We start from the raw sequence: 27,008 nt of genomic DNA on the forward strand, positions 1-27,008 counted from the left end.
GTATGTTGCCAAGTCCGCTTAATCAGATCAAACTAGGCGTTGCACATCAAATATGAATTAAGATCCAGCATTTGCATATCCTATTTCTCGCCCCCTAAAATGTTGTCAGAAACATATTTTAGTGAACCATTGAGGTGGAAAAAGAGAACGTTTTACAAGCTAGCAGCCACGTTTTCCTTTTTTTGAAAAACGGAGACAAACAAGTCACCCATAATGCAATGAGATAACTTTTTTGTCACGATTTCCATTGACCAATCAATGGTCTGCACTGCAGTATCACATGGCAGCACAGATAGCACCTTTGGTACCGACCCCGGAGCAGTAACTGAAATCTAAACGGGTACCACGGCCCAGCGCGGGTACCACGGCCCAGCGCGGGTACCGCGGCCCAGCGCGGGTACCACGGCCCAGCGCGGGTACCACGGCCCAGCGGGTACCACGGCCAAACAACTCAACAGGTCATAAAACATCTCTCCCCTATTTCACCCCAAACCCAAAGGGGTTGAGTGAGGCTGCATGTGACTCAGCCTGTATATAGAGATGAATGACGGCTCGGAGTCACCTCAGACTACCCTGCCGGTGCTGCCGGGGCTCTGGAGGAAGGAGCCGGCTGGGAAGTGAGTCTGTGTGTGGATCTTGGACTCGGGCAGCAGGACCTGAACTAGATCCCCTTTCACCCACTGACCGCACAGGGTTGTGTTGTGTGTGTGGGATGGAAGAGTGAGTATGTGCTGCATGTGTGTGTGTGAGATCGAGAGATAAATATATATATGTATGTATGTATGTATATACTGTATATATATATATATCTATCTCTCTCTCTCTCAATCTCACTGTATATATAGAGAGAAAGAAAGAAAGAAAGAAAGAAAGAAAGAAAGAAAGAAAGAAAGAAAGAAAGAAAGAAAGAAAGAAAGAAAGAAAGAAAGAAAGAAAGAAAGAAAGAAGAAAGAAAGAAAGAAAAGAAAGAAAGAAGGAAGAAAGAAAGAAAGAAAGAAAGAAAGAAAGAAAGAAAGAAAGAAAAGAAAGAAAGAAAGAAAGAAAGAAAGAAAGAAAGAAAGAAAGAAAGAAAGGGAGGGAGAAAGACAGAGCATGGTTATGCCTGTACATGCGTGTGATCTGTCTGTGTGTGAGCTCTGTGTGTGTGTGTGTGTGCTCTGTGTGAGTGTGTGTGTGCTCTGTGTGTGTGTGTGTGTGTGTGTGTGTGCTCTGTGTATGTGTATGTATGTGTGTGTGTGTGTGTGCTCTGTGTGCTCTGTGTATGTGTGTGTGTGTGTGTGTGTGTGTGTGTGTGTGTGTGTATGTGTGTGTGTGTGTGTGTGTGTGTGTGTGTGCTCTGTGTGTGTGTGTGCTCTGTGTGTGTGTGTGTGTGTGTGTGTGTGTGTGTGTGTGTGTGTGTGTGTGTGTGTGTGTGGAGCGCAGTGGCGGGTGGCTGTGAAGTTTGGGGAGGGGGTGTTGTCCAGCCCCCATGCAGACTTCCTCGCTCGGCCGTGGGGTCGGTAGCCACTTTCAAAGGCGGCATTGTCCCTCTCTCCGGAGCCCCCTCTCTCTCCTCTTCTCTCCTCTCATCCCCCCTTCTCTCACTCCCTCCTGCACTCCTTCCCTCCCTCCCTCTCCCCAGCAGAGTAAACACAGGCTGTAGAGGCTGAACCAGAGAGGAGGGATGAGCGAGGGGGCCACAGCGAGGGTATGAGGGTGAGGTGGATGAAAGGAGGAGGAAGAGGAGGAAGAAGAAGAGAGCTGAATGAGATGTCTCTGTGTGTGTGTGTCCTCTTTAAAACACCCCCCACCCCCACATAACCCCTTCCAACACGAGTCCCCCCCACTGTACCCCTCATCTATCAGCCAGGCCTCTGAACCGCCTGTCCCCTTTGATGAGGTGAGGATGTGTGGGTGTGGGTTAGGGTGATGGTGGGTTGAAGGTGAAGGGTGCGTTTGGAGGGGTGCATTTTTGGGGGGAGGTGTTTAGGTCAGAAGGAGGCTATGTGTTTCAACACCTCTGTGGTTCCAGGCTAGACTCACATGGATCAGTACTGAACCCTAACCTGCCTCTGACCCACTGACGTTCAGTCTAATCTGATCAAATGAGATCTCTACTGGGGGATTGTGTGTCAGTCTAGTCAGATGGTATATAGATCCGCAAATCATTTGCAGAGCCTGAGACTGCAACTGCAAGTAACAATAACTGATTATATGTAATATTGGGAAATGTTGTTTTTGTGTAATATTGTGTGCATTTATGTTTGTTTGTATGTATGAGTATGTTTGTATGCACGTATGTATGTATGAGTGTGTGTGTGTGTGTGTGTGTGTGTGTGTGTGTGTGTGTGTGTGTGTGTGTGTGTGTGTGTGTGTGTGTGTGTGTGTGTGTGTGTGTGTGTGTGTCAGTGCATCTGCGTGTGCTTGTGACCCCCTCTGAGGCTGGCTGTAACTGAATCTGCCTCCTACCTGTGACCCTGGGAGGTGGTGTGTAGGAGGCAAGGCAACTTCTCCCTGGGGGCTCCTCTGTTCAAAGAGAGAGACCAAGACTGACAGAAAGAGAGAGAGAGAGAGAGAGAGAGAGAGAGAGAGAGAGAGAGAGAGAGAGAGAGAGAGGAGAGAGATTGAGAGAGAGAGAGAGAGAGAGAGAGAGAGAGAGAGAGAGAGGAGAGAGAGAGAGAGAGAGAGAGAGAGAGAGAGAGAGAGAGAAAGAGAGAGAGAGAGAGAGACCCAGTTGATGGATTCTGTAGACTTTAGTCCAAGGCCAGCTCCCACACTGCAACACATAAACACACCAACCCTGTCTCTCTGGTCTGCTCCCATAGAGCTGTCATCAACAGTGGCTCCTGCGCCCCAACTATTTGTGATGACCCCGAGTGAAACTACCTGGGTTTGACCCATATTGGCTGATGAACCTTCAGGCTGTGTGGGGGGGACAGTAGGGGCCCCATGTCCAGACCCGCTGGTTTCTCCATTTTCCATCCACCAGGTGGGACGTACAGGGTCAAAGGTGAAAGGATCTAGTAGGGGTGTGGTGTTGAACTCTGACCTTTGACATTTTAAGAGGTTTCTAGACAGCTGAAAGATAGCTCAAGGTGGAATAGCCTGAGTGAGCATGCATTGATTTAGCTTGGCCCCCTGACTAGACTCTCTTGATGTGGCCGACAGAAGGGATCCGGTTGGGTTGCATAACGTAACAACAGATATTGTTCTCGTTGGAGCAACAGCAGCATGACAGTTCTTTCCGCTGTGTGTGGCCCGTCCTCCGTGGGACTCGTTCTTCAAGCTAAATACACGCCGATTTGTACGGAGAGCTTTTAACGCTTTCACTACCACACTACAGAAGTCTGTAGTGTGGTAGTGAAAGGGTTAACCTTCTGTAGTGTGGTTGTGAAAGGGTTAACCCTTTGTCGTTGTGGCAGTGAAAGGGTTAACCTTCTGTATTGTCACAGTGAAAAGGTTAACCTTCTGTATTGTCACAGTGAAAGGGTTAACCCTTTGGTAGTGTGGTAGTGAAAGGGTTCAAATACACACTCAAACACATTTCCACTTGGAGTGACATTATAATGAGTCCTTGGAAACACATTTGTGTTTTAAGTGATGGGGCGACAGTGGCTCAGGAGGTAGAGCAGTCGTCTGGTAATCCGGAGGTTCCCGTTTCGATTCCCGCTTCTCCCGGGCAGCATGTCGAAGTGTCCGTTATTAAAAAAAAAAATTAAACAAAGATTTAAAAAAGAAAATCCGATATATATATTTTTTTACCAATACCCGATCAAGCTATTTTACTGATATTGGCGGGCCGATACCAATATCGGATCGGTGCATCCCTAACGATAACCAACAAGAATGTAAAGGGATACCAACATCAGAGCAGTTGTGCTCTTGTGATTGGTGGAAGATTGGCAAGGCTTATCACTGCTTTTGGGTACTGTAGTAGTCACCATGGAAACGGTAAAGATTACAATATAAAACACATTTTCTCAAAGATTAAGTTAAAACATTTACCTTTATTGGTTGTAACAGTATAATAATTTTATAATATATACCTCTGTCAAAATGTATGAACCTACACAATATGGTTTGGCTGTAATACTTCAATTAGTATACTACTACAAATACTACTTTGAACTTCAATGGGTGGCTGCAATGGGGGAAATTCACAGGTGGAACCTCACTCCCAGGTTTATAGGCATCAATTTGCGAGAAATGGCCTCATGACGGTTTCACGTTTTCCCTGCCAAATGCTCTTCCCCTTCCTCCCTTTCTCGCTCTCTCTCTTTTCTTTCTCCCTCCTTTCTTCACTGACGTTTGTTGGGGTAAGAGTTGCGAGTGATCCCTCCTCCCCTGATATGATACACACCCTTACCACAGACCCAGAGAATCCTCCTCCCCTCATTGGATCACTCAATACACACACACACACACACACACACACACACACACACACACACACAAACACACACACACACACACACACACACACACACACACACACACACACAGACAGACACACACTGAGTTGAGAGATTTTTTCCTCCCTCCGTCCTCCTCAGCCAACCGCCTCCTCAGACAGGAAACCTCAGTTTCCACTCCTCCTCCTTCTTCTCCTCTGGTCCTCTCTCTCCCTCTCTCTCTCAATCCCCTGTTCACTCTCTCTCATATTGTTCTCTTCTTCCTCTGTCATCTTCTTGCACCTACTCCTCCCTTGTTTCTTCTGTCCCTGTATTCATCACAGCAGCCCCCCCGCCCCCACCCCTCCTCCTCCACGTATGCATCCCTTGTTTCTTCTGTCCCTGTATTCATCACAGCAGCCCCCCCCGCCCCCACCCCTCCTCCTCCACGTATGGCATCCCTTGAAGGTCACAAACAGATGGAATTGAACCTTGTCCTTTGTGACACCTATTTCATTTTCCTCGTGTTTTGTCAGACTATCAACCAATGCCTCGTCCCCCGTCACTAAAATCTACACAAGGAATGTTGTTTTAATATGTGTATATATATGTAGTATGGTGTCCTAATTATTACATGATGTTATGTTACATTATGTAATAATAACAGTATGTATGGTGTGATAATTATTACATTAGGTTACATTATGTAATAACATTATGCGTGGTGTGATAATTATTACATGAAGTTATGTTACATTGAATAATAACCGTATGCGTGGTGTAATAACTATTACATTATGTTATATTGAGTAATAACAGTATGCGTGGTGTAATAACTATTACATTATGTTACGTTATATTGAGTAATAACAGTATGTGTGGTGTAATAACTATTACATTATGTTACATTGAGTAATAACAGTATGTGTGGTGTAATAACTATTACATTGTTACATTGAGTAATAACAGTATGCGTGGTGTAATAACTATTACATTTATGTTGTTACCATTGAGTAATAACAGTATGTGTGGTGTAATAACTATTACGTTATGTTACATTGAGTAATAACAGTATGTGTGGTGTAATAACTATTACATTATGTTATATTGAGTAATAACAGTATGTGTGGTGTAATAACTATTACATTATGTTACGTTACATTGATTAATAACAGTATGTGTGGTGTAATAACTGTTACATTATGTTACATTACATTGAGTAATAACAGTATGCATGGTGTAATAACTATTACATTATGTTACGTTACATTGAGTAATAACAGTATGCATGGTGTAAATAACTATTACATTATGTTACGTTACATTGAGTAATAACAGTATGTGTGGTGTAATAACTATTACATTATGTTACGTTACATTGAGTAATAACAGTATGCGTGGTGTAATAACTATTACATTATGTTACGTTACATTGAGTAATAACAGTATGCGTGGTGTAATAACTATTACATTACGTTACATTGAGTAATAACAGTATGTGTGGTGTAATAACTATTACATTATGTTACGTTACATTGAGTAATAACAGTATGTGTGGTGTAATAACTATTACATTATGTTACGTTACATGGAGTAATAACAGTATGTGTGGTGTAATAACTATTACATGAAGTTACATTACATTGAGTAATAACAGTATGTGTGGTGTAATAACTGTTACATTATGTTACGTTACATTGAGTAATAACAGTATGTGTGGTGTAATAACTGTTACATTATGTTACGTTACATTGAGTAATAACAGTATGTGTGGTGTAATAAACTATTACATTATGTACATTGATTAATAACAGTATGCGTGGTGTAATAACTATTACATTATGTTACATTGATTAATAACAGTATGCGTGGTGTAATAACTATTACATTATGTTATGTTACATTGATTAATAACAGTATGTGTGGAGCCACTAGGGGGGATGGAAAAAGAGGGGGAAAAGAGGGCAATGAAAAAAAAAAAAAAAGGGATTTAGAGTGAAAAGAGAGACATAGGTTTAGCATTTCCATAGACAGTTCATCGACACAGGAGGGATATGGGCGAGACGGACATCTACTCTGCTTCAGGGTTCGGAGAAAACAGTGGGGAACGGATGACAAAAGAGAAGAGAACGGATGACAAAAGAGTAGAGAATGGATGGGGTATCATAGATACTGAGAGAGAGAAAGAGACCAAAATAAAGAGACACACAGTTATAGTGAGAGAGGAAGGGAGGGATATAAGATGACCCAAGAAGGGGAGGGAAGAAGTGGGAGGGAGGGAGGGAGGGAGGGAGGGAGGGAGGGAGGGAGGAGGGAGGGAGGGATAGTAATGGAATAGGGAGGGAGAGAGTGCAACAGGAAGCCACTCAGTGAGCTACCGATGGCCCCCAGCCAGAACATTCAGACACTGAGGAATATTCCAGGCAGAGGGCAGGGAGCGAGGGAAGGTGGTAGGAGGGAGAGAGAGAGAGAGAGAGAGAGAGAGAGAGAGAGAGAGAGAGAGAGAGAGAGAATGAGGAGGGCGGGTCTGACTTGCGGTTTGTCGTTAAAGGAGGGTGCTGCTACCTAAGAAAGGAGGAGGAGGTGCTCAAAGCAATATTTCACTCTGGTAAAACATTTACATTTTTTAACACACATACCTCGATATGGGTGCATGAGCAGTCAACCTCCAGCACTAGGCCTGGCTGAGATGCATAGCCAGTGCCAGGGTAGTGAGGGGACACGCATTTGTTTCCTCTTGAATCTCATTATCATTTATTGCAAATGGGAAGCAATTAGAAGATAAGAGATAATAGGAGAAAACAACATCTGGGTCACAACTGATAGGAAAAAAGTCTTCCTTTTGTTGTTTTCTAAATGAAATTAAGCGACAGTTGACTGTTCACAATATAGATGTTTCAGCAGAATTGTGTTGCTAGGGGACAGCCCCTGTGTATTTCCTGGTAGCTTTTGGTATTAGGCAAACACTGCAACAGGAAGTAAACGTGGGTCCATTTAGAATGTTTGTGTTGACAAGGTGACACCGTCTATTGGGCCCCTTCAGGTCGTCTTGTCATTACAGTCTTAGGCCTAAAATGTGCTGCCACTAAATTAGTTTGTCACACTTAATTTGAATGTTTAATCCTGTCAAGTTCACACACAGTTCGATTATGAGGAAGAGCGGCAACCGCACTGGACAACTGGTTGTTTGCTGCGCAATGATGTATGGCATAATTGGTCCCGTGATGAGTTCCCGTTTGTTTGAGAAAATGGCAGAGAAGATTGTTGTGATTGGGGTGTGAGACAATGCTTTTAATGGATCTCAAGCCCTGCTCTCTTTTCTTGATCCTCTGATCACATCTGTTGCTTCCTTCAGTGACAGTGGATCAGGAGGTAGAGCGGTCGTCTGGTAATCTAAAGGTTCCTGGTTCGATTCCGGTTCCTGGCAGTGTGTCGAAGTGTCCTTGAGCAAGACACTTAACCCCTAACTGCTCCCGATGAGCAGGTTGGCACCTTGCATGGTTGCCTCCGCCGTCGGTGTGAATGAATGGGTGAATGTAAGGCATAGGTTGTAAGGCGCTTCTGTGTTGCTACCAGCTTGGCTGGTCGTTCATACTAATACAATTGGCAGTATTAGGGGGTGGGAAGCTGGTGGGTGGGGATTGGACGTTGTGGACAGCGACTCCTACAGGTCGGTTGGTGCGCCTGCGCAGTAGAATCAGGAAGCGACGAGGGCGGCGTGTCCCTCCCAGGCAGACCCTCGCTGCTGAGAGATCGCGCTGTGCAGGTGAAAAGATGCGACGGCTGCTTCCTCGAGTACCGGAGGGGACACGTGATGCAAGGCTTCGTCCACATTGCAGCCGGCTTGTGGGAGGCATGGCCTAACAACGTTCGAGACAGGGGAGGGTAGAATTCGACAATGCGAAATTGGGGACGGGAGAAAAATAGAAAAATGGGGAGAAAAAGTAGATAAAAAAATAATAATAAACCTAAGAAAGATCCCCACTGGATTCATGAACACGTGAAAAGGTGTTCTTAAACAGCCAAAGTGTTCTCAGCTACACTCCCCCGAATGAGGAATGCCACTGTTTCTTAAATTGAACGCGCATTCTCGTACACCTGAATTTGCACATAAACACCCCGCCAGCTCCTTATAAGGGCATGCAACCACAGGGCCGTGTGCAAACAGAATCCACAGGGCCGTGTGCAAACAGAATCCACAGGCAACACGAAAGCAATTTGCAACTGATCAAATTTTTTTTATTTTATCTAACCTATTCGTTTTTTATGATTTAACGAATATTTGAATATATCCCTAATACCTATCTGTTATAGTCTGTACAATGAGTATACCTATCTGTTATAGTGTGTACGATAAGTAGACCTATCTGTTATAGTGTGTAAGATAAGTAGACCTATCTGTTATAGTGTGTAAGATAAGTAGACCTATCTGTTATAGTGTGTACGATAAGTAGACCTATCTGTTATAGTGTGTACGATAAGTAGACCTATCTGTTATAGTGTGTACGATAAGTAGACCTATCTGTTATAGTGTGTACGATAAGTAGACCTATCTGTTATAGTGTGTAAGATAAGTAGACCTATCTGTTATAGTGTGTACGATAAGTAGACCTATCTGTTATAGTGTGTACGATAAGTAGACCTATCTGTTATAGTGTGTACGATAAGTAGACCTATCTGTTATAGTGTGTAAGATAAGTAGACCTATCTGTTATAGTGTGTAAGATAAGTAGACCTATCTGTTATAGTGTGTAAGATAAGTAGACCTATCTGTTATAGTGTGTACGATAAGTAGACCTATCTGTTATAGTGTGTAAGATAAGTAGACCTATCTGTTATAGTGTGTACGATAAGTAGACCTATCTGTTATAGTGTGTACGATAAGTAGACCTATCTGTTATAGTGTGTACGATAAGTAGACCTATCTGTTATAGTGTGTACGATAAGTAGACCTATCTGTTATAGTGTGTACGATAAGTAGACCTATCTGTTATAGTGTGTACGATAAGTAGACCTATCTGTTATAGTGTGTACGATAAGTAGACCTATCTGTTATAGTGTGTAAGATAAGTAGACCTATCTGTTATAGTGTGTACGATAAGTAGACCTATCTGTTATAGTGTGTAAGATAAGTAGACCTATCTGTTATAGTGTGTAAGATAAGTAGACCTATCTGTTATAGTGTGTACGATAAGTAGACCTATCTGTTATAGTGTGTACGATAAGTAGACCTATCTGTTATAGTGTGTACGATAAGTAGACCTATCTGTTATAGTGTGTACGATAAGTAGACCTATCTGTTATAGTGTGTACGATAAGTAGACCTATCTGTTATAGTGTGTACGATAAGTAGACCTATCTGTTATAGTGTGTACGATAAGTAGACCTATCTGTTATAGTGTGTAAGATAAGTAGACCTATCTGTTATAGTGTGTACGATAAGTAGACCTATCTGTTATAGTGTGTACGATAAGTAGACCTATCTGTTATAGTGTGTACGATAAGTAGACCTATCTGTTATAGTGTGTAAGATAAGTAGACCTATCTGTTATAGTGTGTAAGATAAGTAGACCTATCTGTTATAGTGTGTACGATAAGTAGACCTATCTGTTATAGTGTGTAAGATAAGTAGACCTATCTGTTATAGTGTGTAAGATAAGTAGACCTATCTGTTATAGTGTGTACGATAAGTAGACCTATCTGTTATAGTGTGTACGATAAGTAGACCTATCTGTTATAGTGTGTACGATAAGTAGACCAATTCTCTCGCATTCAAGTTGTTTTTAGTCAAGATAAGTCTGGCATTATATTAGTTTTTAATGAACTCTGGATACAAAGACATAATTTTCCCAGGACAAAAATGTGGGAAAAGCAATTTCCCTGAATTCAATAACCAATTAGATTAGTCTGCCATATTCTTGGACAAATAGTTGATTAAGAAATTCTCTGGTCAAGAATAAGCTGTGTCATGACAAGGTGGTGAGCGTGCTGAAATTTGTAAATGTTCTACTAAAGTGAAGCAAGCATCGCTTCGACAGACAGATCACAGATCACAGCATGAAGAAGCAACATGAAGAGAAAACATGAAGAGAAAGAATTGATGTTATTTTGCTGTTGGGTTCAAAGAAGGAACATTGATGGCAGACCATGAAGAATTCCACATTAGGAAGAGAACAAAGAGAATACTTGCACAATGGGATATCTAACAGTTCACTCTCTCCTCTCCGCCCTAGAATCTACTAGCCAGAGTCGGACTACATGCAACAATAGCATCCCCTCAGACCTGACTCCAGAACAGCATTTAACCTAGTATCCTTGTTGGAGGCGTATAGCGAGATTAAGCGCCCACTGATCTATAAACAGCCAACTGACTGGGATTTCACACTGTGCGTCTATGAGCCACACAGCCAGCCAAAGCCTGGATTATAGCACGCCATGTCGGCCTGACTTGACTCTTGGGCGGGTGGAGGGATGGATGGTCTGATGTGAGGGATGAAGGATGGATGGTCTGATGGGTAGGATGAAGGGTGGGTAGATTATAAAGTAACAGTGTCAAATCAGGTCACCCCATTAGATTCAGCAGGCATCTTAATAATGACTTCATTTTGCCCGCATAATCTGACATGATCTGAAGGATGCAGTTGTAAGTTAATATTGAGTGTGTAAGATATCTTGAGGCCTGCTCTTGGACTGCACCCCATGGCGCCATTCATGACGGCGTCAAGAAAATAGAGCATGTCTTATGGTGAATACATCATTACCTATCATGTTCTGTGCACTATCTATCATTTGAATAATTTTTGCTAGAACACAACATGAGAAGGGGAGGATGAGGTGAGGTGTGTGTGTGTGGGGGGGGGGGGGGGGTGTTACAGCACATTGGCATAAGGCTAGGACATTTCCTCCAAGCCAGAGTCATTTATTACGCTCCCTCATTAATAGCTGATATCTGACGTGTGTGTGTATACGTGTGTGTGTGTGTGTGTGTGTGTGTGTGTGTGTGTGTGTGTGTGTGTGTGTGTGTGTGTGTAGTGCATGTCTGTGGAGAGCACACGTGCACAAGCATGTGTTTTGAATCTATGGGAATATTTTTCTCCCATTCACAAAAGCAATTATGGTATGAAAAACAATGCTCATCCATTAAGCACATAATCACACCCATATTCCAAAAGTGTAAAAATATTTGCACAAATGTATTTGGTTTGAGAGTTAATGAGTTTGAATGTGTCTTCCGGTGATGTCATCAGAAGGCATTGAATCCTTGTGTTAATTACAGCTCAATGAAATGATGTAGTTGAAAAAATAGAAAAATTGCTTTCTTGAGTTATTGCTATTTTTTCATCTACATCTTTCCATTGAGCTGTAATAAACACAACACAATGATTCAAAGTCTTCTGATGACATCACTGGAATACATATTCAAACACATTAACTCTCAATAACTGTCCAACTAAATGAATGTCTGCAAAACTGTTTATAGTTTTTGGATATGTGTGTGATTATTATGATATGTGTGTAATCAGCATCGTTTACAGTGAAGTGCCCCTTTAACTCAGATTATTATCTAAAATGAATTTGCCCCCCCGGCCCCCTGGAGTGGATGATTCATTGAGCATGAGCGGTAAACCCACTCAACATTAACGCTTAAGGCACTTCACACAACGGTAGTGTGGGCTTTGAAGAGTGGGGAGTCATCTGACAATAACCCGGGACATTTCACAACACAGACGAGAGAGAGAGAGAGAGAGAGAGAGAGAGAGAGACAGATAGAGAGAGAGAGGGAGAGAGAGAGGGAGAGAGAGAGGGAGAGAGAGAGAGAGAGAGAGAGAGGGAGAGACAGATAGGGAGAGAGAGAAAAAGACAGAGAAAGACGGAGAGAGAGGGACAGAGAGACAGAGAGAGATAGGGATATAGAGAAAAAGACAAAGTGACAGAGACACAGAGAGAGAGACAGAGAGAGAAAGACAGAGACAGAAAAAGAAACCGTGAGAAACAGAGAGACAGAGAGAGATAGACACAGAGAGAGAAAGGCAGAAAGAGAGACAGAGAGAAAGACAGAGATAGAGACACAGAGAGAAAGACAGAGAGACACAGACAGAAAGAGAGAGAGACAGAGAAAGACAGAGAGAGATATAGACACAGAGAGAGAGACAGAGAAAGACAGAGAGAGATATAGACACAGAGAGAGAGACAGAGAGACACAGAGAGAGACAGACAGAGTGAGACCTCCACCTAGGCCTGTATTCGAACCTCCCACCAACTGCGTTGAACCTCTTTGCTCCACCTCTCTCTCTTTCCTCCCTCACCCCCTTCTCACTTTTTCCTCTCCATTAACTTACTCCCTAGTAACCTCGTCTCAAGCCCTCCTTGAAATACCCCGCTCCCCCCTTCTCCTGTTCTGTCTCCTCTTGCTCTGTGCCTCCCCTCTGTATATATCCCTATACTCTCCCAATTACTGTCTTCCTCATCGTATCCACCTCTCTCTCTCTCTCTCTCTCTCTCTCTCTCTCTCTCTCTCTCTCTCTCTCTCTCTCTCTCTCTCTCTCTCTCTCTCTCTCTCTCTCTCTCTCTATCTCTCTCGCTCTCTCTGTTGGTCCATTCCTATGGCCTCTCTTCCTCCCACCAGGCGGTGATGCAATCCTCCGACTCCTGCGTGCAACAATCACAGGGTCTGCGGAGTGGGACTCAGCTCACCAGCCAAGCCGGGGCGTCACCGCACCACGACGCGCTCAGCAGGAAAGCAGGGGGAGATGAGGAGGAGGAGGGGAGAAAAAGAGAAGAAGAAACAGCGGCAAGGAGGAAGGGAGGGGTGGTGGGGTGGGGGGCAGCAGGAAAGTTTTTAAGCTGTCAGAGCTCGTGGGTGATAGAGAAAAAAGTCCCACGATAAAAGTGAACAGCTATTTTACAGCCTGTTACCGCATTTGTTTGCCAGTTTTCCCCACTTGGGGTAAACATGTTTTTCGATTGACATGTTTTTTCATAAAATTCAGGAAGGGAGAAACTCCTGGCACACTTATTTTCACTCTATTTAAAGGTTTCTATGAGGCTGTGTTAGAGAAACGTAACCTTGAAAAACAGGCCCAACTTGGCTCGGGTCACAGAATGACAGGAGGGGAGGTTAGGAGTTGATGCAACAATGACCCCCCCTACCCCAACCCCCTCCAGCGAGTTAGCCCACGCTAACCAGCTGTTTGGCGGGTCGGACGAACTCACTGGGTGCCAGTGGTGTTTCGGAAGTGACATCCTGCTACTCCCACTGCAACACTGTTATCTGCCTGACTGAGATTCTTCAACATATTCAACATAACGGCTGAGCCCGGCACCAAGAAAATACGACTAATATTTGTCGAGGCATAAATATGTCAAAGCCGGCATGTTAACATACTCTCTGGGGGTCCATGCTCTTCCAGAGGAACACCCCCCCCCCCCCCCCTCCTTTCCCCCATATTTCCTTCCTGGGGCCGAAACAGATGAAGCGTGTGAGTATTGTGTGTATAATGGATGTGCAAAGGTACACTAAGCTCCCTTTTACTATGGAGGCTGAATACATGCACACACAAAAAAAGGTTTTATCCCAAGTCAATGGACCTAAACTGACCTGGAAAGGGAGATTATGGTTCTCTTAATGGTTATGTCTATAGGGATCCCTTGACACACTCACTCTCTTGGCTCTGTAGAGACAGACCTCCCCTGGAGGCAGCGCAGCACAAATGAACACAAGGTCAGCTTAGGAATGCAGAGGACTGGCACCTGCCTAACCCTTTAAAATACCAGGCTGAACACACACACACACAACACACACACACACACACACACACACACACACACACACACACACACACACACACACACACACACACACACACACACACACACACACACACACACACACACACACACACACACACACACACACACACACACACACACACACACACACACACACACACACACACACACACACACACACACACACACACACACACACACACACACACACACACACACACACACACACACACACACACACACACACACACACACACACACACACACACACACACACACACACACACACACACACACACACACACACACACACACACACAAGGGTGTTTCTACAAACCCAGGTGAGTGTTTAAGCCTCAAGTGAGAAGGTTCTCCAGCCCAGAACGCGTAATGCAGGTGTGTGTGGGGCAGCCTGAAGCTCTATTCAGATTCAGATTCAGATTCAGATTCAGACAACTTTATTGGTCCCGCGTGGGGCAATTCATATTTGCAGCTTACAAGCAACAAAGACAAACAAACAACAAAACATCTCAACGACAGCACGGCAATAAAAAGAGAAACACTCCATGTGATACAATCCAGCAATAAAAGTAAAAGTAAAAACAGACAACCAAGTGCAAAAGGCTACTTAAAATGACTACTGTCTGTGTTTAAAAGTCTGATAGCCGAGGGGACAAAAGATTTGGCGTAGCGGTTGGTCCTACTTGGTGGGACGTCATAACGGCGGCCAGAAGGCAACAGTGAAAACCGCTGAGACAGAGCATGGAGGGGTTGATTTGTGATGCTCGTCCCCTTCTTGACCACCTGGTCCGTCCAGAGAGAACATAGGTCTCTCTGTTTTACTCCAATTATTTTGGAGCACACTTTCACAATATACTGTAGGCTGTTCCTATCTTTGATGGACAGGCCACTGAACCAGCAGATAAAAATATCACAGTATATGAGAATAATCTCCACAGGCTTTTCGGCTCCTTCTAAAAGGCGACTCTCTGAGGCGTCTGTGAGGCGTCTGTGGTTCAAACCCTACAGGACACACGTTTCTGTTATGTTCCCTCCGTGGTGAAGACCCAGCGCCAGCTCTAAGCCACTGGGTAGGAGGGGATGGGAGAGGGTCCAGAGCACTCCTCTCCTTCTCTCCCGCACAGTTAACAGCAGGCTGAGGGCAGGATTAATAGGGGTGACTAACTATTATGGAAACTGGAGCGTGATAAGGAATGACCCCAGGCTCCGGCAGGGCGATGCGGTTTAGCCTCCCAATGACAACTTGGGATGGTTGGGGGGCGGCGGGGGTTATTGTCAACAGTTTTACGGTGTTATGGAGAAGAGGGATGCTGTGGGATATCATGATTATATCCCCGGAATGACAGTGTTGGGAATATAATGGCTCCTTCACCCCGACCACTGATGTGTCCGCCGCCACCACCACAGATCCTAGGTTTGAACACGATAACAGTTTTAACTCTCACGTCTTTTTTCTTCAAATTTGCTGTGTATATTCATGACCCCTAGAGGAAGAACCCCATTGATTTTGGTGACCCCATGACCTTTTCGCCAAGTGCTACCGTCGGGCCAAATGTTCAATATTCAAACAAATGTATCTCCTCACCCATTGGCTGTACATTCACAGAACAAATTTGCCATTGGAACCTTGGTGCCTGTCATATTGGACTTTCCGACATTTAAATGTATATGTCCCTACTCATTGGGCTGATACTAGCCTCAAATCAGGGATCGGCATCAGATATTTGACCCAGAATGAAAAATCCAATACCAAGACTCATGTGCAACATGTCAGAAATCAAAGCAAAGAGACTAGTTTCTTTTTTGACTCTAATGGCGAAAGATTTTGTATATTACTATGTTACTTATATTGGTTACTTTTGTCTATAATGTTTAAGAGGAGTAATGGATGGATCGGTATCACTGTAAAATTTTAGATTGAGACCCGGTATGCTATTTTGTTATGAACATACAAATGCACATGCACAAACAAACTTGTGCATGCATCATAGTACATACAAATATACATGCACAGTGTATACCCACTCACACACACGCACACGCAGCAGGCAGGCCTGTGTGTTGTGGAGGTCAGTCCAGTGCAGAGCGGGTGCTCCAGTGCTGGGAGGGGCGCGGCCTGTCTCGCAAGTCATTTCCTAGCCTGGGATATTATGGCACCACACACATGAGAAACAAACGCCCGTTGGCCTTTAGGCACACAGACCCCAGCAGCCACTTCTATTCATCTGCAACCCAATGAGCTCAAAGTGCCTAGTGAACTCCTTCTTATACAATACCCTCGGTAATATGATCTGGCTGGCCCGCTTTATGCAACGCGGAGCGCATAGGGGGGGGGGTTCTTGGTGTGTGCATGTGCAGTGTCACTGGGTCCTGCAGGGGGACACGTCAGGGGGTGGCGTAGCGTTTCCACGTCCAGACACTTTTAGAACAAGAATTCCCGTGCAGCCACGCCCAGTCCCTGGGGAGGGCTGGGGGGACACCCGTGCAGCCACGCCCAGTCCCTGGGGAGGGCTGGGGGGACACCTGTGCAGCCACGCTGCATTAGAGAGAGAGAGCGAAGAAGGGGGCCACAGCGCCAGATGTGTAGCTGCAGCTCTGGCCAGGGGAGTGCCTGTGTGTGTGTGTGTGTGTGTGTGTGTGTGTGTGTGTGTGTGTGTGTGTGTGTGTGTGTGCGTGTGTGTGTGTGTGTGTGTGTGTGTGTGTGTGTGTGTGTGTGTGTGTGTGTGTGTGTGTGTGTGTAGGCGGGGGGGCCAACAGGGCTAGAACTCAGCTCCCAAAACCAAAGCATATTGAAAGGGGAAGAAAACAGGAAGAGGGAGAAACGCAAAACAGCAGAGAGCAATTAGTAGTCGAGCTGACGTGATGAGTGTGCGTGTGTGTGCGTGTGTGTGTGTGTGTGTTTGGGCGGTGGGTGTGGGGCAACAGAGCCTGGAACAGTGGAACACAGTACCAGAGCACCAGGGAGCCGCTGCATCTTTAAACATGGTTGAGTAGTGTCTCCCCTCCCTGCACCCCCAACTGTACCCCTCTGCCCACCCCCTAAACACACACACACATACAGTGTGCGTTCTCTTTTCATTCTGTGACTGTGCAGCTTAACTGCTGCTGTGTTCTCTCTCCCCTCACATGGGGCGCCTGTTTTCACTGAGCAATACCCCCCCTCCCCCCCCCCTCCTCTCCTCTCCTCCCACCAAGCCTGGCAGCTAGACAAGGTCAACATGACAGGTCTTTTTCCCTCCCTTTATCTCTCTCTCTCTCTCTCTCTCTTTCGCTGAGTGTTTGTGTCTTCGCTCAGCTGAGCGACTGACTCCTCCCTAAAGCCAAGACGCTTTCATCTTCTGATGTTTCCATCAGTGAGAGAGTTAAAGAGAGCGAGAGTGTGTGTTAGAGAGAGCTAGAGAATGAAAGAGACTTAGAGGGAGTGTGTTAGAGTTAGAGAAAGAGAGAATGATAGAGTTAGAGAGAGAGAGAGAGAGAGAGAGAGAGAGAGAGAGAGAGAGAGAGAGAGAGAGAGTTAGATATGGTAATATCGGGGGCGACAGTGGCTCTGGAGGTAGAGCAGTCATCTGGTAATCCCGGAGGTTCCCGGTTCGATTCCCGCTCCTCCCGGGCAGCGTGTTGAAGTGTCCTTGAGCAAGACACTTAACCCCTAATTGCTTCTAATGAGCAGGTTGGCACCTTGCATGGTTGCCTCTACTCTCTGTAAATGTGTGAGTGAAATGTGAGGAACAAATTGTAAAGCGCTTTGGATAATGCAGCCATTTACCATTTATAATAGATAGAGAAAGAGAATGATGGTAAGAGATAGAGAGAGAAAGAGAGAGATGGTAATAGATAGAGAAAGATAGATGGTAATAGATAGAGAGAAAGAGAGATGGTAATAGATAGAGAATAGAAAAGGAGTGATGGTAAGAGAAAGAGAGAGAAAGTGGGTGATGGTAAGAGATAGAGATGGACATTATGACGTTGATTGTGTAGCACTAAACTCATGTCCGATCGCAGCTCAAGTGTGACCTTACAAAATGTGAGTAATAATTATAAATGTTTTCTCCATTTTCTACCATCCCCCCAATTTTGTCGTTATGCCAATTCCCTCCCTGGTCGTTCTACCCTACTGCCAGCCTGGGGAGAGTGTAGACTAACACATGCCTCCTCTGTCGGCCTGGGGAGAGTGTAAACTACCACATGTCTCCTCTGAGTCGCCAGCCGCTTCTTTTCACCTGACAGCTAAGAGTTTCACTGGGAGAGCATAACGGAGGTTCACGCTCTCTCCCGCAGATCAGACCCCGACCGACCAGTAGGAATCACTATTGCAATGACCAGGACCACCCCAACCCCCCCCCCCCTTCCCCCCCGGCTTCCCACCTGCGAATAACGCCAATTGTGTTTGTAGGAACGTTAGAAGCAAGCCAGAGGTAACGCTGCTGGGAATTGAACCTGGGTCTCTCTGTGGTGGTAGACGAGTACTTAGACCTCTACACTACCCAGACGCCCAGCAAAATGTATTTAACAGTATGGTTTAATAAAGGTGTTATTGATGAACAGAATAGAGCAATTCACACACTTCTGTGCCCTGAAATCAATATAGGCATTTAAGATCAATTACGGAATAGGCAAGAACGCTCTGACTGACAGCCCCACTTACAGAGACTGGGGCAAACAAGCAGCAAGGATACTTAGAAGCAATCAGCCTCAGTACGAGAGAGACAGGCTGTGTTAAGATCTGGCCTGGTCAATATTCCAGACAGCCATTATGAGTCAACGAGCCCAACCTTTTGATACTGAGAAGCTAAATGTTATTCCATAAAGACATATATAGGACCATAATAAGGCCCTTATTTCATTAAATCCAACCTCAAAGACATGAGACGTTCCCGAATTATGTAAGTCCCTCTCGTAAACACAGAGCAGCTACAGTACATATGAGTTAAATTAGTGCTGGCAACATCTCTGTGACTCTATGGAGAGGGTAAACAGTTACATGCCAAGCTCTCTCTCTCTCTCTACATGTATAAGATGAAGCATGTCTTATATAATGTAAGGGCTAGTTATAAAGCTAGAGACTCATGGAAAGTGGGAGAGGAAAGCCAGGGGGGGGGGGGGGGGGGGGTGGAGTCTCAGGGAGCCAGGGTGGGATAGAGGGGAGAGGCGAGGGAGGGGGTGCAAGGGCAGAGTCTGGAAGCTAGCTAACAGGACTGGATATGCCCAGACAGAGAGCCAGGCCCAGGCCCAGACTTGAGAGCCTAATTTCTGTCTCAGCAATGCCTCACCCCTCTCTCCCTCAACCCTGTCTAAAAAAAATAAGAAAAAACCACTCCCTCCCTTTCCCTCCATCCTGCATGTTACTCCTCACCCTTTCTCAAACCAGTCTCCAGTTTGTCCCCCCCCCCCCCCCCCCCCTTGCCTCTCTCTTCAAACAAACACACACGTGGTACATACACACCTCAGTCATATTGTACTGTGGCAGAGCTATTGTGGGTCTACTGGAGAATTCAGGGTGTTGGCCAAGTAAATAATAATACAAACCAGCTGTGACTCCACTTTAACTGCAGAGCTGCTAGCAAGCATATTACTGTACTGGCTCCCAGCTCCCAGAGCAAACCTCCTCCAGACATCTCAGTGGCTCCGGCTAGCTCTACATTCACTATCATCTGGGAGTTAAATATTAAGTGTGACCTAGAAAGCGAACCCAAAATGGACTTTGTGAAAACAAGCGCTCCTCTTCCCTTCAAGCTTCCATCGCTATGATGATGACTCCCTCCCTTTACATTGTTGTTTTTCTTAATTTTTTGGGGGCTTTATTCCTGTGCTCCCATTCTAGCTTTTTCCCCTCGCCAAGTGTGCCCTGCCCCAGACATGGTCTGTGTATTGTCTGAAGGGCTCTGCACGCTGAAATTCTCTCACACTAAGAAACACTGTGCAGAGAGCATGTTGAAGAGAATGAGCATGGGTGAGGGAGAGGGAGAGAGAGAGACAGAGAGTGAGACCCCCACATAGGCCTGTATTCTAACCTTCCCACCAGCTGCGTTGAACCTCCTCTGCAAAATAATTTATGTGAGATAATTTCGAGTTTCAATCCTATTCTATCCAGTTCTGCTTGAAGGAGTTCCTCAAAACAACCAGCCTCATTTTAAAACAAGTGGGAGTGCTGATCTGCCTTAATTTCAAGATAGCAAGTGAAATGATCTCACCCCCATTGGTAGATGTTTGTGAGTCGCTTTAGGAAAAACCAGTACAGCGTTGTCTTCAGAATGTGCCGTCCGGAGCGCGTGCCTGCGTGTAATGCATGCCCTTTCGGAATGGGACAACTACTGGGCCCCCAGAAGTGCTGCTTGCAGCATTGTCCATAACCATGCATCCGATCAACTACTCATTCCACACTGTACTCACTTGGGCCGTCAGTATGAAGTTGATCGGATGAACACAGTTCTCGAAATATGGGAAGGAGAGACAGGAGCGTTATGGCTATTTAAACGTATGATGCTACTACAGCACCACCCATTAGCCAAGTTCCCCAAGGACACTCAGACATCAGATCTACATATGTCCACCAAATGTGGTTGCAATAGCACAAAGCGTTCAGGAGATTTGAATTTCTTTGTAATATAAGCCCTGCCCACGGCATTTGAGCAACATTTGAGGGCCAGCTATTCTATACTGTATGGAATATCAAACATCCAAAAAAGTTTACCAAATTTAGTTCCTGAGAGTTACGGTTCAAAGGTTACAGGTCGAAATGTAAAGTTTGTTGTATGTGGCCAAATGGCACCAAATTAAACACTGCGCTCTCCTGGGTCCTGATACACGCACAGTGCAGGAAATCGATCGGATGAACGGTGTTCGAGATATACGAAACACAGGCACGCACAATCGCAGACAGACGCACAGAGATTCCTTCCTTTATTGTTAAGGTTTTAAGCCTCAGTACAAGATGAAATAGCTTGTTGAGACGTTTTTGTTTTTTTGCAGTGAAGCATGTTGGGAACCTGGAGTGGAGTAAAGTACTGAGTTGTCTGTTTGCTTTGGAAAAGTGTGCCTGCAGCCTCACACCACAGGAACTGACCCCATGGCAGATTCTGGCCCAAGAGCTGAGAGACCCACTCTCATCTGGGATGTCCAGCGCAGGTGACCTGGTCAGAGGGTTAGACCATATTATACCCCTCAAGGTGGGGGGGGGGGATTTGAAGCCACCCCAGGGGCCCTAAGAATGGTCTGTTCCAGGAGGAAATGGTGAGGCAGCATGGTGATTAGTGGTTATAGTTTAACTGTAGAAAAATGCATGGCCTGAGTGTGTGGGCCCCGGCCTGGCCAAGGAGCGAGCCGGATTGCACCGGTCTCCCCGTGCATGTTAGAGTGACTCATGAGTCTTGGGACTGTGTCAGCCACTAGGCTCCTCTCTCTCCGGATGGGTCCAGGACTGTGTCAGCCACTAGGCTCCTCTCTCTGGATGGGTCCAGGGCTCTGTGTCAGCCACTAGCAGGGGGCGAATTTAGAGCCCGCCACCCGCCATTGGCGCTCAGTTTTTACGTTTGGCGCCTCCCACTGAGAGGTCTGCCCGCCGTGTGGTGTGTAATCAATCAATCAAGTTCATAACGATACTCTTATTTTGAAAATCTGTGCGGGTCTCATTTCCGCCCCAAGCGCAGCTCCAGTCATAATATCGATGGCTCCGGCAGTTAGCAACATTCGGTTCGTATGATACTCTTATTTTGAAAAAAAAACGTGGCAACGAGTCATATCCGCCCAGCCTTGCAGCGGGATACTATTGGCTTCTGCTCGTATCAACACAGAGGCAGTCTGCTCTAGTCTAGAGCGGACCTCCATGAGCTACCGTTACTGTTTAAACAATGACCCAGTCAACTATTCACTTTTAGTTTAATACATGACGAGGCATTGTCTAACGGTATCTAGCTGGCTAGCTACTGATAGCTGCTGATATCAACAAATGCTCCAGCAATAGTCGACTCGAGTGCATAATACCTCCGTTCCCTCGTTAGCTAGCTCACGTTAGCTAGCTCACGTTAGATCTAATATGTCCCAGTAAACTAAATTGTCTTAACGTTATCTAGCGGGCTAGCAGTAGCTACAGATAGCTCCTGATATCAATGTCTTATAACATTGATTCAATGCGTATTCTAGCTGAGGGCATGTTGAATGTGATTTGACCAAAGAACCGTAACATTATACCAATAGGGCCAGCTGCAGCGCCGGAGAATCCTTGCATGCTGAATGTAGGGTCTAGCTGAATATAGGGTCTAGCTGCAGCGCCGAAGAATCCTTGCTGGAGCTGGAGGCTACTCAAGTATACACACAGACAGTGGAGCTGTTTGCAGATAGCGAGCATTTTGACTTATTGCGTGGTGGCGATGTCTCGCAGATAATACAACTACAAGTATGATTATATAATATATATTTTATTAAAAAAAAAATTATATAAAATATATATTTTCCTTTAATCAAAAAAAGGTTGGCAGGTAAGAAATATGCTTGGCGGGTAGATTCTTCCCATCTACCCGCCACTGGCCGGTGAGTCAAAAAGTTTATTTCGTGCCCTGGCCACTAGTCTCCTCTCTCTCTGGATGGGTCCAGGGCTCTGTGTCAGCCACTAGTCTCCTCTCTCTCCTGATGGGTCCAGGGCTCTGTGTCAGCCACTAGTCTCCTCTCTCTCCTGATGGGTCCAGGGCTCTCTGTCAGCCACTAGTCTCCTCTCTCTCCTGATGGGTCCAGGGCTCTGTGTCAGCCACTAGTCTCCTCTCTCTCCGGATGGGTCCAGGGCTCTGTGTCAGCCACTAGTCTCCTCTCTCTCCGGATGACTCCAGGACTCTGGCCGCCCCCATCACCGCACCACACACAGACATGTCACGCTGCAGCACTCCAAACTATGCATGTGTCACCTCTACCTCCACTCTGCCACACATGGCAACCATTAACGACAAGACCAAGTTGCTGGAAAAATACATACTGGTCTGGACGGTGATTGTTATATCATCACACAGAATGACTGTGAATGTTGTTACGTCAATCTGAGCTATTAATGAGGCTCAGGTGGTTCAAGTATTACATAAGCTACACTTCCCGGAATGCTCTGTAATATTCTACTGGACTCCTCATTGAGAGGGCCTGTCTTCAGGATGTCAGAGGCAGGGGAGGAGACAGGAGGGAGACAGACCAGTCAGACATGTTGGTGCCAGCAGCAGCAGCAGCTACCCGGCCTATCAATACTTTATGATTTACACGTGTATACGGTTTTAAACACATCAAGCGTCTAGTCAGGATGCTGTACAGTGAGAAGAATTCCCAAGTGGCTCCGCACACAAACTATAGTGCAGCTGGTAGAGCTGAAGCTTAGACAGCTTTGATTGTTCCCTGCACAACAGGTGGTGGAGTCGTCTGAATGAGAGGAGAGCCTATTAGTGTTGTAGCATATTGTAGCTGATGAAATCATACTTTAGATTGTATATTGCATTGTATATTGTATAGTGTACTGTATTGTATAGTGTATTCCTCTTTTACTTACTTTTTTTTTTACTGTATGAAGCACATCCTCAGGGGCTCATACAGAACAAGGCATTTCACTGTAAAGTATGTGTATTTTATTTGTGACAAATAATAAACAAACTTGAACATGAAATATCACTCACAAGACATACTGACAACACGAAGGCAAGAGAGAAAGATAGACAGACACACACACACACACACACAAAGGTCATTTTAACAGGATTTGAAAACATCCCTGACAATCCAGTTAAAGACAATAAAGGCACCTTGCCATTATAAGACAGACGCAGCTTTTGCGAAACTCGATTGAAAAGTCAAATGAACAGGAAATATGGAATAAAAGAAAAAAGATTATTACAAGCTCAAAATAATCTACCTAATAAAATTGTTTTGCTGGTCAGTCTGTGGTGGTAGATAGCTCTCCTAGGCTGTAGATAGCTTGCGACAATGTATCTGTTTCATTACAAGGCACGCGCCACTCATAATAACGTTAGCGTTACGTATAAATAATGACGCATCTGGAAAGCTGTACATTGTTCATGCGTCGTTTCAGTACAAGGCAAGGTATGGCGAGGAGTGAGGGGGGGGGGGGGTGAAGGGGGGGGGGGGGGGTGAAGGGGGTGTTAAGGGGGTGCACATTTTGTAGCCAATTAAATGTCAATGAAGAGGAGAAAATGTGAAGTCTGATTTTGCCTTTGTCTCTCAATAGCATAACAATTACAGTAATGAAGCCTAATGATAGCATGTGAAAAGGACATAATTAATTAATTAATTAATAATAACAGCAACTTTGAAGAAAGTACATACCCCCCCCCATCAGGGACAGCATCTTATACCCTCAATCCCATTTCCAACCCACTCCATTGAATGGATGCAAGTACAGAGATGCAAGCACCGATCACACTGGTATTGGTCAGATATCGGTCTGATACCAGAATAACAATATTGGAGAATTTCCTCAATACTAAAGTCTGATTCCATGATACCAAGAAACATGTCACAAACCAAAGCAAAGCAAAGCAACTTGATTCGCTGCATTTTTGACACATAGGTCATGTTAGATCTCTCTAATGGTGAAAACATTTTCATAATTTGAATGACCCAAAGTCGATCTAGTCTATACTGATCAGTCAAATTAATGGATCGGATCAGTACTCGGTATCGACCGATACTGAGAGTTTATCAGCAGTGAAAAAGCAATATCATTAGATGCAAGACTGCAGTTGGGAAGTTGGGAAGACCTGCATCTCCTCTCTGGCATTTACAACTGGATTCAGCCAAAAGGTCAAGGCGCCACGATGTGGCACCGACCATATCACAACAGTGGTCATGTTTCTCAAATGCAGAAGCCCAAATGAATCACTGAACAGTGCACTGGAATGGAGAGAACTGCTATCAAGTTCTCATCTTTATCATATGTCTAACCAGAGGGGGGAAAAAGGACACCACTGTCAGGTGGATCTATGGCCTACAATTAAGTGGCTCTTATTCGCATGAAGATAAATGCTGGTGTGTGTGTGTGTGTGTGTCTGTGTGTGTGTGTGTCCGCTGCCCCATTCACAGGCCGCTGTAATCCTCAACCCCCCCCCCCCCCCCCCCGCCCGCTGGTTGACTTTCAGCTCGACCGTAATCCCCGACAGCTATGGAACCCCACCGTGATATTAATTCAAACACTCACACTGCTTCTCCCAGCGTCGCCTCTGTGCCACTTGAAACCCCATTGACCATATTCACACGGCGGCCATTTTGCTCTTATGTCATGCTCAGGATGGGATTCCTTTCCACTGTGGTGTGTGTGTGTGTATCTGTTCAATCCACAGAGAGCCGCTGTTCACGAGTCGTCCTCCCGAGTTACTTCTTCTCGCTCAAGGATATTTGAGCAGAGCAGCCATGAGCTGACGATCATGTGTGAAGGAGTTTTCACGGGCCTCGGCCCTCTTGGATTTGTCATTGTGGTATCATCCTCTCGCCCTGTCTAAATAGGAGTCTATTGAATACACCTCTCCTGAGTTTAGATGTGGCACGCTTTCATTAGCTTGGGTCCTAGAACGTAAGTGCTCTGCGGGCACCCAATACCCCTCCACCACACGCCTCGTGATTGCTCTCTCTGACGTAGGGATATGCCATTAGGGGCCACCTTTTCCCTCCCACAATGCAGCTGTCTTTCCCTCAGATGGGACCTCAGGGGTATGATGTCACAGCTGCGGTGAAAAGCAGGGTCAGATGATACGAGCCAATTGCAGGGGGGTCCCACCCATTATCCTTAAAGGGACATTTTGCAAACCCCCCAAAAAGCCCAAAGCGACTTCACATCTCTATTTCAGATAGGCATGCGTTATAAAGCCTTTATTGTTGGGCCAGTTATACACTAATTACCGGAGCAGATGAAGCCTGCACACCGGTGGGGGGGCTAGTCTCAAACCTGTGGTCCCGACCAGGAATGTACCAGAGTTGTGTTGCACAAACTGTTGCTTTCCCCCCACAGCTGTCCAAGTAAAGTATCCACATCTGGCCAAGCATGCAGTCAGGAGGAGAATATGTACAGAACAACAGACTGCCGACACACACACACACACACATCCTGAAAGTGTGAGAGCATGGAATGCCACTACAGGGATGCACAGCTGGACCCTGAGGGACATCTGGCTGTATAATGAAACTGACATCCAGTGCAGTGACTGAGTGAGTTGTGTGTGTGTGTGAGAGAGAGAGAGAGAGAGAGAGAGAGAGAGAGAGAGAGAGAGAGAGAGAGAGAGAGAGAGAGAGAGAGAGAGAGAGAGAGAGAGAGAGAGAGAGAGAGAGAGAGAGAGAGAGAGAGAGAGAGAGAGAGAGAGAGATAGTCATTGCCTAAATAACCTGTGTGCTGATGGTGATAGATGTTGCCTCTCTGCCTCCCTCTTAACCACTCTGTCAGATAGATATTATGGCTGACCTCTGGGTGACCCGATCTCCCAGGCACTCATCAGCTGATTGGATAAACAAAGCTGCGAGCTATGGATGTGACAGAGCACCTGGAGCGACGGCAGCGGTGCTCACAGTTCAGTGAGGGGTTATGGATTAAATGGCAGGGGCCTGGATGAGGGAGGGAAAGCTCTCCCTCTGCTGAGTAGCAAGTACAGCCTGTGCCGCCTCTCTCACTGTGCTCCTCTTCCCAAATACTTTGGGAGAGACAGAGAGAGAGAGACAGAGAGAGAGAGGAGAGAGAGAGAGAGAGAGAGAGAGAGAGAGAGAAGGAGAGAGAGAAGGAGAGAGAGAGAGAAGGAGAGAGAGAGAGAGAGAGAGAGAGCGAGAGAGAGAGAGAGAGAGGAGAGAAGAGAGAGAGAGAGA

At 45.6% G+C, this 27,008-nt stretch overlaps 1 protein-coding gene across 1 annotated transcript in view; it reads right to left on the reverse strand.

The window, feature by feature from the left end:
• glis2b (GLIS family zinc finger 2b) overlaps positions 1–27,008 on the reverse strand; it is a 47,984-nt gene that overhangs the window by 19,763 nt on the left and 1,213 nt on the right.

This window comes from Notolepis coatsorum (assembly GCF_963971535.1).
Source record: "Notolepis coatsorum genome assembly, chromosome: 14".
Lineage (NCBI taxonomy): Eukaryota > Metazoa > Chordata > Actinopteri > Aulopiformes > Paralepididae > Notolepis > Notolepis coatsorum.